The following is a 15,017-nucleotide window of genomic DNA, read 5'->3' on the forward strand; positions in this document are numbered from 1 at the left end:
AGTTTTTCAGTTTAGAAGGCATGCAATGCTGGTTCTACTTGCTAAAAATGTTACGCTTCTAATTCAGAAACTCATCGTTCGGTTTTAAAAACAATAGTTGACACGTATTATATCTCGTTAAAGTACTATCAAAATAAAAGTTTTTTCTGAGTAATATTTTAAGCATGAAATAGCTTTCTAAGCGGTTCACAAATGAAACATGCACTGTTTTAATTGTAATAGTTTCAGATCCGGCCGAGATACATTCATCGTGTTTAAAATTATAATCAAATTCAGTTTTTTATATTCACGGAAGCAAAACAAAAAATGCCCAGAAGCAACAATTGGTACAAAATTAATATTAAACTAATTATGTTCTAACACATTACAATACAAAAAATAACACATTTCATCTAATATCTCACCGATAATCTCGCCACATCATGAAAGACAATGCATTCATCCAACAGAAACTCGACAGGATAAAAAAATAAAAGAGGGAAGCTGTAAAAAAAATATTTTAATATGTATAATATAAAAGTTATTTGTTTATAAATGGATTGCGTGTCTCACGTTTTAGCGTGGGTAAATAAATAAAGGTAGTTCTGTCGATATACAATGTACCACTTAAAAGAAAGTCAACTTAATAATCACAGGATTAAACCGGTGAGCCGTGACCTGTCATAACTTCGTTTTGTGTGAAAAAGCCGATAAAAAGAAATAGTTTAATCGTTTATTAAAACCTAAACATAACAATCATATAATATACATTATTTACAATTTTCTTTAACTTATAATAATAAAAAATAATTAATAAAAAGAAAATTAAAACAAATTAAAACAGGGACCAACCCTGTGGTACCTTTAACGCAGGCATTTCTTTGCTGGATAAAAATACTAATTTCGGAAGGAATAATGTAAGTATGTAAGTGAACATATGAACTCATGACACAAAATCAAAACCTGACAAGACTGAAAGTGGACCTTAGCTAACGACTAAGAACTGTATTGCCAGCTATTAACAAAAAATATTTTTTACTATAGATCAGGAGACATACGGATAGGAAGCTCCCCATGTGATACCGCCTCCCATGGACACTGACATTATCAGAAGGCTCGCAAGTGAACCCCGCCTTTTACATTGCAGAGAGACCCCGCATCTCTACGCGACTATCAAGCTACTTAGAACGTAACTGTCCTCGATGTATACTTTATAGAGTTGCAAGTGGTCGCCCGCAGTGAAGTACCGTCTCGCCTTGCTGAGCATAAAGTTTCATGCATACATAACATAGATACATATAATAACTACTTACTAAAATTGTAGCAATAGCTCGGTGGTATTGTAGCACTACTTAATTCCACTATGTGCATGGTGGCCAATGCTAGAAATGCACCAAGAAGACTGATAACACAAGATAAAAGAATTTTGCCCTTCATATTTCTTGAATTTGGTAGAAGAACATATACCAGAATCGTCAATGTGAGAAACACACAAGATGTCAATAATTCAGTAACTAAAACAAAAATTAACAACTTTACTGTTGACAAATTTATTTATTTGCTAACATTCCTACAGCTACTTATTATACATTTAACAATTACATTATACAGAAAAGCCAAAATCGGAATACACATTCAAACATAAACATAAAATATAGTTAACAACTATTAATATAAAATATAAGTAACAAAGCCATTATGTCTAATAAAGGATACCAGAGTTTAAGCATTTTTCAGTTTTATTAAATATATCTATTTACTGGTAATTTGTGTTATAATCGGAAGGTATACGACACATGACTGAGTTACGAAAATAGTTTGTATTAGACCGAGGAATTTGAAATAGTTAAGTTTGTCTCGTATTGTATAAAATAAGGGGACTTATTACATTATACGTGGGTAACACATTAAAATGTTTAGAACTGGCCAGTTAGAAATATTGCTAATGAAAACTTTTTTTGGATTTCGATTTTAGAACTTTTTGGTAACCTAATGTAGTATATTGCATTCATTTGTCATTTGTTTTTCTGAATGGGCGGCAAATCTAAAACTCTTGTTACACGTGAAAATTAACCTTACGCGAGAAAATTTTCGGTCAATGATTTATTATGACTTTTGTTGTGGGCTAACTCAACAACAAAGCTATGATAGGCTGCAATTAGTATTTCTCAATGAAGCCCCATCTCGTTACAATTGGTTTAACGAGTTCAAGCGTGGACGTAGCAATCTCAATGACGATCCTCTTGAGGGACGTCCTTTAACAGCGACTACTGAAGATAACATCAGTGCTGTGCGGCGCATGATAGAGGAAGATAAGAGAGTGACCTATCGGCAGATACGGGCAAGCCTAGGCATTGTTATGAGTCAAGTTCAAAAAAATATTACACGAACATTTAGGCGTCAGGAAGCTTTGTACCAGATGGATTTCCCATACTTTAACCGACGACCAGAAAGGCGAAGGTGTCGCATGGACTGGTGTCGCCAAATGTTAGATAAATTCAACGGCGGTGACTCAAATGCTGTATTTGTTATCGTCACAGGTGATGAAAGCTGAATATATTGCTACTAACCCGAAACCAAAAGACAATCAGCTCAGCGGCCAATTAAGGTAAGGAAAGGAAGAAGTCAAGGAAAAAAAAGATTGTTCAGACTTAACGCCTGTGCAAATATTACGCCAAAACACCATCGCGGAAACATTGCCGTCAGCGACATCAGGCGCTTGAAGATTCTTCATACTAATCTGTCTACTCATGTCACTTGACCTACGATCATTGTACGATTAACATCCTTTTTTGAATTATATTAATTTATTAATTATCTGGGCATTTAATTTACACCATCTATCTGCTAAAGATAGAACATGGTGACCCATGAGGGTGTAGGTGATTAGTACGTGTCGTCATGAAACAATAACTTGTTCTGAAAAGAACAGTTAATTGCGTTACCGTTAGGACAACTTTTTGCCGCGCCTTGATTTTATTGTCTACGCACCCTTCGCATCTTGGTACCACATGTTACCACTAGTGGCCAGGTAGGATAATTTTTGTATATAAATCTACAGTTTTTAAAAATTAAACACATTCCACATTCCATCTTCACCTCTTCTCAACGAATTATTAGGAAGTTTTATTTTAACCAAATAAGCACCAAAACAACCTAAAGTAAAACTACCCTAAAGTGGTGACCCCGAGAAGAACACCAAGAAAATTGAAGATGACGAACACAGAAAATTCCGGTGCAGAGCGTCAAGTTTCATCACAACCGTCGAGCCAAGAAGTCTCCGGTATCTCACTGTCACTCCGTGTGCCACCTCCAGAACAACAACCAACCATCGACACCCTCATCGGTGAAATAAGAAGGTTGTCTTTGGAAGTTGCCGAGCTACGAGCACAACCTCGCGACAACTACCGCAACAGTCGTTCTCGCCACCATTCACATTCACAATCACGCTCGCGGAACACATCAACAAATCGCAACCAACCGACGAGAGTCGCAGATGGAAGATCGAAGCCGGAAAAAATCCCCAATGCCGTACTGCTATTACCATCATCGCTACGGTATGGACGCGAAGAAATGCACACCACCATGCAGTTTCAAGCCCATAAACCAGTCGGAAAACTAAAAGTAACGCTGGCCGCGGCGGGAACCGGCGTTACCGAATCATCACACCGCCTTTTCGTTACCGACAGGGTAACGAATCTTACCTTTTTGGTCGACACAGGAGCCAATATCTCCGTGCTACCAAAGGCAAAAGGCTCACGCGAAAAACCACTGCCGTTTCAACTCTACGCCGCCAACAACACGGTCATTCCAACATACGGAGAGAAGTCACTCCAACTCGATCTTAACCTCCGAAGACCATACACATGGAAATTCGTCGTAGCAGATGTGTCTAAGGCAATCCTGGGAGCAGATTTCTTGCAGTACCACCACCTCATTGTCGACGTAAAAAACAGAAGACTGATCGACGGGAAAACAAAACTGGTAACAAACGCTCAACTCAGTACTGCAGACATACCTACAGTTCGTAGTATAGACATTGAGCAAAATTACCACAGCATACTAGCAGATTTCCCAGGCACAACCAGAATCACTTCAATGAAGCTTAGTCCCAAACATTCCGTTGAACACTTCATTGAAACAAATGGACCGCCCCTTCACTGCAAGCCACGCCCCATTGCACCGCATCGTTTCGAAATGGTCAGGAAGGAATTCCAAAACATGATCGATCAAGGGTTATGCAGACCAAGCAAAAGCCCTTGGGCGCCCTTGGGGCCCTTGGACGTCGTGCCAAAGAAGAATGGAGACCTACGCGTGTGTGGCGATTACCGAAGACTCAACGCCATAACCAAGCCCGATCGGTATCCCATACCACGCATACGTGACTTCACATACCAACTCGCAGGGAAGAAAATTTTCTCCACACTCGACCTCAATCGCGCGTACCAACAACTGCCAGTCAGCGAGCAAGATGTGGAGAAAACCGCCATCATCACACCTTTTGGTCTTTTCGAGTTTCCGCGCATGTGTCCTGGTTTAAAGAACGCCGGACAGACTTTCCAACGCTTTATTCACGAAGTACTGCGCGAACTCGACTTCGTATTCCCTTTCGTTGATGATCTACTCATAGCATCAATCGACGAGGAAGAGCACCGAAAACATCTACGCATCGTATTACAGCGACTAGAAGAATACGGCATCACCATCAACCCATCAAAATGTGTTTTCGGCCAGCCAACTGTGAAATTTCTCGGTCACCAAGTCACAGCGGAAGGAATACAGCCACCCCAAGAGAAGGTACAAGCTATTACAGATTTTCCAAAACCACAAACCGTAGAAGAACTACGACGTTTTCTCGGTATGATAAACTTTTACCGTGAAAATATCAAAGATGCCGCCACCATACAAGCGCCTTTAAATACCTACCTGCACAACGTCAAGAAGCGTGACAAAACTAAGATCGATTGGACCACTGAATCAACACAAGCTTATGAAGCATGTAAAGAGAGCATAAAAAACGCCGCTTTACTTGCTCATCCGTCTCACCAGGCGACACTTGCTATATTCAGCTACGCTAGCGAAAAAACAGCTGGTGCCGCACTCAACCAATTTGTCAAAAACTCATGGCAACCACTTGGCTATTTCTCGAAGAAATTCACCGACGCACAGACTCGCTACAGTACCTACGATCGAGAGCTACTCGCCATCTACATGGCTGTCAAACATTTCCGCAAAATGTTCGAGGGACGAGAAATAATAATATTCACCGACCACAAGCCGCTAACTTTCGCTTACACAAAAACAAATACAAACAGCGAATCACCGAGACGCACCCGACAGCTACTTTATATCAGCGAATTTACCACTGATATACGACACGTCAGTGGATCTCAAAATGCAGCCGCAGATGCATTATCACGTGTCGAAGCAATCACCTGTCCATCGCCGATTGACTACAATCTACTTGCAGAAGCTCAAGAGCGCGATAGCGATACCATTAAAGCACTCAGTCTACAGAGCAACTTATGTTTCAAGAAAGTCAACCTGCCCGTCTCAAATATCAAATTACACTGCGAAACTTCAACCTCACAGTTACGTCCGTACCTACCAGAAGAATACCGACGTACCGCATTCAACGCAGTACATAACGTTAGCCACCCTGGAATCAAGACTACGAGAAAATTAATTACGCAACGTTACTTTTGGCCCTCAATGAACGCAGACGTCGGCAAGTGGGCAAAAGTATGCCGCCTACAGTGTCAGCGCGCCAAATTACAACGCCACACATCAAGTCAATTAGCAATTTTTTCACCAACCGAACGATTCGAACACGTTCACATCGATATCGTTGGTCCGCTACCTACCGCGGCCAGCGGTCATCGATACCTCGTGACAATGATCGACAGAGCAACAAGATGGCCCGAAGCATACCCATTATGCGAAATATCAGCTGAAGACGTCGCCAAAGCGGTATACGAAGGTTGGATTTCCCGTTTCGGTTGTCCTGTAACAATAACAACGGACCAAGGACGCCAATTTGAAAGCAGAGTATTTGCATCTCTTTCTCGCTTACTAGGAATCGAAAAAACGCGTACAACTTCATACCACGCACAGTGTAACGGTATCATCGAACGATGGCACCGTGTCCTTAAAGCCGCATTAAAAGCAAGACTACAGACCGCAAGAAGCTGGATCAACGAGCTACCAACCGTCCTACTCGGATTACGCGCCGCTATGCGAAGTGACACCGGCGTAAGCGCCGCTCAGCTTACCTACGGATGCAACATACGCTTACCCGGTGATTTCTTATCAACGACCCGCAATGACGTGATCATGGACTCTGGCTACATCGATCAGCTGCGCGACGCAATACGTAACCTACAACCAATGCCGAGTCAACCACACAGCAACACAAAACCCATATTCGTTCACCGCGACCTGCAATCATGTGAATACGTATTTGTACGCATAGACGCCGTAAAGAAGCCATTACAAGCACCTTACGACGGACCCTATCGCGTGCTGAAACGAGACAGCAAGATATTCACGCTGCAGTTACCTAACCGTGAAATGAATATCTCTATCGACAGACTCAAACCTGCCTACACTATCACCGAGCAAGATGTGCCTACTGATACAACAACGAGTACCTGCAACAAGCAAAACACATCAAGTGCGAGCGAACTACATGAACCATCAAATAGCCTGAAACATCAAAATGACAACAATCTGAAACAACAAGACACTGGGAACACCTCAATACCTACAAGAACAACTCGCCGAGGCCGCGTTATACGCCTGCCGGTACGCTTCGCTAGAGGGGGAATCCTGTAGGTGATTAGTACGTGTCGTCATGAAACAATAATTTGTTCCGAAAAGAACAGTTAATTGCGTTACCGTTAGGACAACTTTTTGCCGCGCCTCGATTTTATTGTCTACGCACCCTTCGCATCTTGGTACCACATGTTACCACTAGTGGCCAGGTAGGATAATTTTTGTATATAAATCTACAGTTTTTAAAAATTAAACACATTCCACATTCCATCTTCACCTCTTCTCAACGAATTATTAGGAAGTTTTATTTTAACCAAATAAGCACCAAAACAACCTAAAGTAAAACTACCCTAAAAGGGGAACAAAGAAGAATCCGCGAAATAATAACAATACGCAAATACGACGAGACACCGGTTAGCGCGGCGACCTAACGATCTTCAACATCACATCAAATCATTCCTGTGCATGGAGCCTTGCAGTGGATATTTCTAAAATTACGGGCTGTATTGGAAAGCAGAAAAACAAAGAAGATTCGAGCAGTGAATCAGCTAAACGTTCACATCGAGCAGTTACGAGTTCGTCCGCTAAGATAAGTGTCCTTCCTTAACTAATTCCTAAAAACCTAATAACTAACAAAATAATATTCAAAATAGTTTGTCATTTGTGCCAATTAAGTGTTTTTAGACAAGTTTTACAGCGTTTTATGCACATAAATTTAGTGCAAAATTGCATCATCTTTTTTTACCTACCCGTATGTATAAAAAAGTGAACAAAGGAATTAACTTTTAGCTATTTATCTCAATATTATCTAAATTAATACATAAATCATTCAATTGTATGTTCACTATTCCGTAAAATAGGTCAATGGAAGTACATTAAAGGTCACTCAATTGATATAAAGTTGAATTATTTTACGAAGTAACGTTGGTTTCGTATTTTACGTTTTCTCGTTTCGTATTGTTTATACATACAATATTTAGCGTATGTGCCGAACATTCCAGGCTAATATTTATAATCGCCGTGCGCCGATTGCAAGTACATACTTTTCCCGTTGGATTACATTGGCCGGCCTCGGCTCCTGCACCAGCCGGTTGCGAACTGTTGAGTGCAGCCGGGTTCCCTGAGCGGGAAGTGCCACTAGAACGAGGAACGTGAGCCATTTCAATTGAATTACGCAGGAATTGCATTGCTATTTAAATAAAGAGAATCAATATTTAGTTAACTGACTACCAAAAAAGCAAAGTTTAAATTATATTGTTTTGTTGTTGTTTGTTCGTAAGTGTTATATTTAATGACAGAAGAAATGAATAAACAAAGTTTACGTCATTTAATCACTAGAAGAACGTCCGCCAAGGGACAAATTACAAAATTTAAAATTATTTAAATAGCCTGTTTAATGGATCTAAACAACGTTCAATTAACGGAGTTAGTTTTAAAACTCACTAAATTTGAAGCTTTGTCTATGAAGATTGATGATTTGCAGAGTGAAATTCCATTTCCTCGTGTCTTATTTGCAAGGCGACGCGGCCAGGATTCTTTCAAATTTGGAACTGTCAACCAACAATTATGCTGAAGTGTGGAAGATGATTTGCAATAGATACGACAACAAAAGAATATTGTTTAATGATCCTTTAACATCATTATTTAATATTAAACAGTTTCCACGGGAATCAGAGCGACCTCTACGATTTTTGGTAGACCACGTGACCAAAAATTTGCGCGCCTTAATAAGCCTAGGACAACCCACTGACAAATGGGATGTGCTAATAATATTTATGTTATCATCTAAGTTAGATATTAATACGTTGTTAAAATGGGAGGAATAGCGCAACAATTTTGAAGGCGACGTACCTACCCTCGAACAATTTTATAAATTTATGATAGACCGTGCTGATGTGCTCGAGTCATTGAATCGTAATAATCGGTCTAACTTTACTAGCGTGTCAAAGGTGACCAGTGCCCCTGTGCGTTCTATAGCTAATAATATTATATTCAAAGGCAAGGTCAAAAAAACAACGTAAAATCGTTTGCGAGCACCAGCAATAATTATAGCAAGACACCAAATACTACATTTATGGGTATTATTTGCAATGAGCGTCATAGGATATATGATTGTCCAACGTTTAAAGCGAAGGGGGTTGACAAGCGAATGATGGATGTGACGAAGTATAAATTGTGTGTTAATTGTTTGAGACAAGGTCACCCCGAAAGCGAGCGTCACAATAGTCTGCTCCAACGCCCATCATCCTCCTCAAGCCACCTCGCCCTCAGTGATGAACAAGATGAAAATTAAATTATCGTTAACTATTCTAATCACAATACAAATCAGGTATTATTATCTACTGCTATCATCGAATCCAGTTGATCATCAAAGGGTCAAAGTTCGTGCTCTCTTAGATTGCGGTAGCCAAGCTTCATTTATATCTGAGTCCCTAAAGACCAGACTGTTATTAAAGTCTCGCCACATTGACACACTAAAGGTCATTGGTATAGGCAACACTTCTTCAATAAATGTAATTGAAAGTTGTGCTATTCAATTGAAAGCAACAAATAGTGATTTCAGTGCAATGTTATCGTGTTTTGTGTTAAATGAGCTCACCGGTCGTTTACCAAAGACGCCGGTTGACATCAAGTCAATTAAATTACCAGAAAATATTCAGTTGGCTGACCCCATGTTTTATCAACCAGCTCCCATAGATGTACTAATAGGTGCTGATCTCTTTTGGGACATTTTAGGCAACGAACAACGTTCTCTAGGACCAAACAATCCTAAGTTTGAGGATTGTTTGGTCACACAGTGCACAGGTGCACAGTTATGTTGGATAATCTCTGGCCCTATAAATTCAGCAGTATCTAGCAATAGGATACACTGTAATCAAGCCATTGTCTCTTTATCGTAAAATGAAAGTATAGAACAGTTAGTTTCAAAATTTTGGGAGTTAGAAGAAGTTCCGAAAAAGTCAATCATAAGTGAAGATGAAAGCGAGTGTGAAAAGCACTTTCTCGCTAATACAATTTACCTTTGAAAGAATCAGTAGATTGTTTAGGTGATAGCTACAATCTTGCGAAAAAACGATTCATTAATTTAGAAAAACGGTTCAAGCGTAATCCAAACCTTAAATCTGAATACACAGAATCATATAAGAGAATATGCAGAATTAGGGCATCTCTCTGTATCTAACTATAATAGTTCACCTGACCCTCGCCCAGCGTACTACCTGTGTCATCATGCGGTCATCCGTCAAGAGAGCGAGTCTACCAAGTTCCGCGTAGTATGGCTCAGCCTCTTCTACATCAGGTTACTCATTGAATGACATTTTGATGGTAATTACTTAATTCGGGCAAGTCAATACAAGTACCTACTCACTGGAGATGTGGAAAAAATGTATAGGCAGGTACTTGTAAACGAAAGTGATAGGAACTTATAGCTAATTTTAAAGGAATTTAAATTATTAATTTTTTTAAGGTTATTGAGGAGCACGTAGAACAAAGTGACGCACCATTTCGCATCAAATTTGCAGTTTTTATTATATTTTTCAGTCGTTATTTAAATGGATTTTAAACTAAATACTTACTAGATATGTAGAATTGTTCTAAAGTCTTTACTGGCTTCCTCTGATGTTGTGTTCCATTATTTATTAACCAAAAGCCAATTTCAGTAGAGTTGCCATTTTCTTTATAGTCTAGACAAAAGCATGATGGCTCTATGAAGTCATCTTCCATAATTATGAAGCCATTCTGAAAAGAATAATCGGAATTAGTTTGTAGGTAAATTATTTAATTTGATTAAATTTAGACGGTTAAAGTTACAGTTTGAAGAACTGTTGCTCTACAAATTTGTATAACAAACCAAACTGTTTTAAACTTTCTAGCTTCATTAGTTGTTAGTTGAGTTGAATAAAAATCAGATTAAAACATAATAAAAAAAAAATGTTTTTAAATTACGTTAAAGGAAATCTAATATATCTTTTATACCTAGTCCAGCCATAAGTTCTGTTACAAATAAAAATGCATTTTTTAATGATATTATGTAATATTATTTATTAAAGTCTGAGCAAAAAATAAAACATTCTATTTGAAATTGCCACCTTTGGTTTAATTTCTTTGGCCACGAATCTATGGATTTACGCACTGTTTCCAAGGGAATTTCTTTTTCAAGAGACTCAATTTCTGCTTGTCGTTTAGAGCAGGCCATGTCCTCTAAAAGTGACTATAATTTGAAGTCTAAATGTTTGAGGTCTGGGCTAGATGAGAGCCAGTCTTCAGCTCTTATAAAGTCTGGAACGTTGATTGCAAGCCAGGCTTGATCCAATACTGTATCTTGATACACTTTGGCTGAAGTTTTCATCCCTTTTTCACAAAAATGTAGTTTTGGGACTCCTAGATAAGACACGCCCCAACAAACCATCACTGAAGTAGGATGACGACTAAGTTGTACCTTTCCGACCACTTGAACAGCTTCTTTAGAACTGTGAGCGTAAATTTTATCATTGTGCTTATTGTAGCATAATTTAATCATGAATTTTTATCGGTAAAGAGGATATTTCCGTACTTTTCACCTGCGTATCGAAACAAAGCGATTCGATCCACTCTCTTTAACTGTAAATATTTATTTAGGGAATATGATTTTTATCGACGATGAGCACCGAGCTTCAGGTCTTGTTTTATAATACGCGACAGAATCCTAGCGGGAATCTTCATTTCTTGCGATAAGATGTTTTTGCGGAATGGGGTTCCGACGAATTGTATCATTAATAACTTTTGTAATTCTAACAACATGCGGCCACCTCGGTCTTTTCTAGTCTTCGGCAGACGAAGTGTTGTTGTATCTGTTAATAGTACGATATACGAACATACGGCTGATACCAAGCTTTTGAAGTGTCGGGAATATGACCGACGGCTTCATACCTACTTTGTGCAAGGCGATCACTGCAATCCTATTTTCTTTAAAACCCCAATGTTGTAATTTCAAAATGAACACGAAAAATATGTGAAATGGCGTAAAATCGAAGGAAATTTATCGAATTAAAGTCTATATGTTCATGTAATGTAACATGTAATATTTAATGTTTATGGGTGCGTTGCAGGCCTTCGTTTCGGAAATCAAATTTCGATCTTAAAATTAGGCGTTATTATTTACGAGCGAGATACACGTCCAAATTTCAGTCTAGTAGATTCACTCTGACATGTAGTTTTAATGCCCTTTTGTATTTGTTAAACGCGTTAATATTGAGAATTTTAGATGATAATTGATTAAATAGTTGCACATCCTCATACCTAATTGACCTCTTCAAATAATTTGTGCGCGGCTTCGGCAAGATAAGCAAATTCGCTCGACGAGTGTTGCGTGGAGTTGTGTGTTTGATTTTTCTAAATGATAAGCTACTATGGAGAGAGTTATTTAGATTTTTTAAAATGAAGATACAGGTGCTATAAACATATGTTAGTTAAATGCCTAAAAATGCCTCTGATACTGAATTGATTAAATGCACATCTTGCCTCACTGTGTTGCATTAATTCTGCGCTGATCTATCTGAATCTGATTTTAAAAGAATTCTTCCTATGAATAGGAAAAAGTGAAAGTCCTTGGCGTGCAAGAGCAAAAAGGTTGCTCCTACTTCATCTGTGTCGCCGAAAACAAGTTTAGCATCCTCATTAAACGTCGATACTGAGATGCTGACAAAATATATGGATACTAAACTCGCAGACCTGAGGCAGCAATGGCGGGACGACCTCAACGCTGCCATTTTCGAGGTGACGCGGAAATTTAGGGAAGACATACTCTCTCTTGAAGCTCGTATGAGTACTTAGGAGGGTAGACTTTCACAAATGGAAGATCAAACGACCAACAATGAATCTTTGCCAAACAACTTTATCGATAAGCACCTTTCTACTGAAACTCTGATCAATGAGGTTTGATATCGCAATCAAAGGGAGAAACACCTCATTATTGCAGTTATACCGGAACAAGTAGCTATTAACGCAGAGGAAAAATCGTTTAAGGATGAAGATAAGATAATACAACTGATTTCCACCATGAACCCCAATCTACCAAAACCCCTTAAGGTCTTTCGGATAGGAAAATTTAATCCAGGCAAAAACCGTAGAATCAAGGTTTGTTACGAATCAAATACTACGGCTAAATTCTTATTACGTAACAAGTCTAAATTTCCGGAAGCCATTAAAATTTATTCAGACTTAGCTCCAGCTCAGCAAAAATATCTGCAAAATTTAAAGGATGAACTAGTCTGACGACAGGCCGAGGGAGATACTGACATCACTATTAAATACAGATCTGGAATTCCCACTATTACCAAAATATCTTCAAAAAACTCGAAGTAATGAACACAACCATCGCCTTAACACAGATACGAATACCTATGAAGTTTTGCAAAACCAAGTTTTTGTCTTTATAGGGCTAAAACTAGCTAATGAAATACCAACACAATTTCACACTAATTTTACCCTAGAACTTCCTCAAACTTTTAACGCTGTATTATCTAACTTTAATCCATGCAATTGAAAATTCACAAATCACCAATATAATAAAAACACTATAATACAATATATACCACCACCAATATAATATAATGAAATCACCAATATAATAAAAACACTAGACACAAATTGTAGTACTGAAATAGCTGGATTCAACACTAAAACCATAAAATGTATTATCAATGATATCTCTGAATATCTCTCGATCTGCTTTAATAAGCTGCTACATAAAGGTGAATTTCCGGATTCTCTTAAGAAAGCCAAAGTTACTCCTATCTATAAATCAGGCCCTAAACCTGACCCCGGTAATTACAGACCAATATCCGTTCTACCTTTAATATCAAAAATATTAGAAAAGATTGTTTATTAACGACTTGATACTTACTTACAAACTAATAATTTTATTTTTAAACACCAATACGGTTTTAGATCAAAAAGCAGCACTTTATCAGCTACTGCCGATCTCATTAGTGAAATAAATCAAAATATTGACTCTAAAAAAATGCCACTGGGTGTCTTTATTGATTAAAAAAAAGCGTTTGATACCGTAAGCCACAACCTATTGCTAAAAAAATTAGAACGCATAGGAATAAAAGATTATTCACTAAAATTATTCAAATCTTATCAATCAAACAGAACCCAGACAGTCAAAATAGGTAATGCTCAAAGCTCAGAAATACCAGTAACATGCGGCGTCCCACGAGGATCTATATAAGGTCCTTTGTTATTTATAATATATATTAACAACATTCATGAGCTCGGTTTACATGGTCGAAACACTCTCTACGCTGATGACACCTGCTTATTTTACTTTGGTTTAAATATCCAGACTATGGTTGCTCAAGCTCAATCAGATTTAAATGCTTTATCTTGTTGGTTTCAACAGAACCTCTTAACCATTAATATCTCAAAAACATCTTATGTAATATTCAGAGCAAAAAATAAAATCATACCTATCTTTCATCCGCTGAAAGTTCAAGACGTTGAAATCACTAACAAAAAATGGGAGAAATATCTGGGTCTTAGAATAGATACACATTTAAAGTGGAACATACATGTTTCACACATAATTGCCAAACTGAAATCACTTATAGGCAGATTTTGGTCAATCCGTACGTCATTTGATTTACAATTGTTTAGTTAAGCTCCATTTCATATATTTAATTGAAATATGGGGTACAGCATGCAAAAAAAATATTTCAAACTTACAAACACTACAAAATAAAGGCACTATGTAGATACAATTTTTTAACGGAGACTATTAAAATTTACCAAGACACCAAAATTATGACTATTAAACAACTGTATGTTTATAGCACTTGTATCTTAATTAAAAAAAAATTAAATGGCTCTCTCCATAGTGGCTTATCATTTAAAAAAATCAAGGACACAACCACACGCAACACTCGTCGAGCGAGTTTGCTTATATTGCCGAAGCCGCGCACAAGTTATTTGAAGAGGTCGATTGGGTATGAGGGTGTGCAACTGTTTAATCGGTTGCAATCTAAAATTCGCAATATTGGCGTGTTTGACAGATTCAAGGGGGCATCCAAAATCCATGTCAAAGTGAATGTAGTAGTGAACTAAAATTGGGACGTGTATCTCGCTCACAATATTTAGTTTCTCATGTAAATAAAATATATTTTTTTGTAATGAGAAATAAAGTTCTTTAAACGTTTTAATCGTCATAATTTTGGTTTCTTGGTAAATTCTATTAGTCTGTTTTAAAAAATTGTATCTAAATAGTGCTTTTATTAATTTATTTT

The sequence above is a fragment of the Pieris brassicae genome, chromosome 5, assembly GCF_905147105.1.
Source record: "Pieris brassicae chromosome 5, ilPieBrab1.1, whole genome shotgun sequence".
Lineage (NCBI taxonomy): Eukaryota > Metazoa > Arthropoda > Insecta > Lepidoptera > Pieridae > Pieris > Pieris brassicae.